The 1,763-nt window shown below is 25.6% G+C and overlaps 1 protein-coding gene across 1 annotated transcript in view; it reads left to right on the forward strand.

Moving 5' to 3' along the window:
• The window catches only part of LOC105460401, an 87,115-nt gene that overhangs the window by 45,983 nt on the left and 39,369 nt on the right, over positions 1–1,763 (forward strand). The window lies entirely within an intron of this gene.

Here is a 1,763-nt window from a genome sequence, read left to right on the forward strand (position 1 = left end):
ATTGCTGTAGCTGAATATTTTTAATTTTGGGATCCGTAAAACATACAAAATACGCTAAAATATTTTTTTAAGTAAAAATTAACATTACTAAAAATTTTCGGTTAAATTACTAAATCTCTCCCGAATTTACAATATGTCACAAAATCAATGCAAAGATTCATGTACAAATGGTAGTAAGTAGGAAATTTGTGTATATTCAAATTGTGTGTGATACACGCGGTGCCCTGAACCTACATAGGTGCATGTGTATTCAAATGGCATGGTAGTCAGTGTTAATATGGCTAGAATAATGAAGCTATCTGAAAGAAAAAAAAAAAAAGAAAATGGCGACATGAAATAGTGGGTTGAAGAGAAACAGGGATGTAATATTAGTAATATGCCCCCTTCCGCACAAAAATAGATTTTAAAAATCAAGTTTGTTTATAAGAACGCAATATTTGGTTACAAAATTATACATTTACAAAAAAAGAAAAAAAAATTGTAGAATGTACGCAAATGTGTATACGTATGTACATATAACTTCTTTCGCATTGGCTATTCAGTACTAAAAATTTATAGTACATATAACGTGAACTACATAGATTAGCAGTGCTGCAATCGTAGAGTTACAATTCGACGTATCAAGTAACTACTTTGATATGAAAACTTTGAAAAAGAAGTATTATCACGCTTATAGAAAGATGCATTAGCAAAATGCTATGCAATTGTATAACGAAATAATGCATATTGTCAAATAAAATATTAAATAACGAATAAAACAAGTGTACATATATTCGTGTGTACATGTAACACGTCCAAGCTAAAGAAAAATGAGGAAATACGTATAATTAAATGTTAAAATGTATCTTAAAAACATTTCGAAATGCTCAAAAGTAAAAGTGCGTTATAATAAATGTCGTCTGTTGTGTATTGGCGTATTAGCGCCATTGTGAATAGAGAGCTTTTTAATAAATGATTCCATAAATAATTATCAGAATCCACCATTTAATATCGAAAATATTAAAGAGAGGCCATTATATCACTACGAATGACATAATACCATTTTATTTTTTATGACTTTTCATCGTCATAAACAGAAAATTTGCTGTATATCTTATATTAACAAAACTCTGTATGTACTCTTATATTAAATCCTTCATGACATAGTTAAAATATAAAATTATTAAAATTGAAAAAATCGTTTAAAAAAAAATAAACACTACATTTATATTTTCTGATCAAAATTTCAATATAACGTTAATCCTTTTTACAAAATATTTCGAATATCACAAGAAGCCATTTTTAACACATTAATTCAATGATTATTATTATTCTCTAATTCTAATTATAACTCAATTATTTCGGAACCTTGTTGATGAGATTTAACTTGCCACATTGTTTTCAGTATCCCAGAATCTATAAGAAATCTTACCTGGTTCAAAATAATAAAAATAACTTTTTCTAAAAATAAGCTAGTGTTATTTTTCGTTCTTAATTTAACGATGAATCTTGATCGGTTGTACGCAGAAATCGTATGCAATTTACAATGACAATTAATATACAATGACAAATTTTGAATGATGTTTTAATACTAATAAATAATATAATTTATTTGTATTAATAATATAATTTTAATTTAAATTAAAAAAATCTATCGTGTGTATGTAAATCAAGAACAAATGCATTTAAGATTTAAGCATTTTACATGTTATTGTGTTCTAATTATAAATTAAATTTGAAATTTTTTGTAAGTATTGCTGATATTTTTATTTTTATTATATATA

This window comes from Wasmannia auropunctata, unplaced genomic scaffold (assembly GCF_000956235.1).
Source record: "Wasmannia auropunctata unplaced genomic scaffold, wasmannia.A_1.0 LD336101.1, whole genome shotgun sequence".
In the NCBI taxonomy this organism is placed as follows: Eukaryota; Metazoa; Arthropoda; class Insecta; order Hymenoptera; family Formicidae; genus Wasmannia; species Wasmannia auropunctata.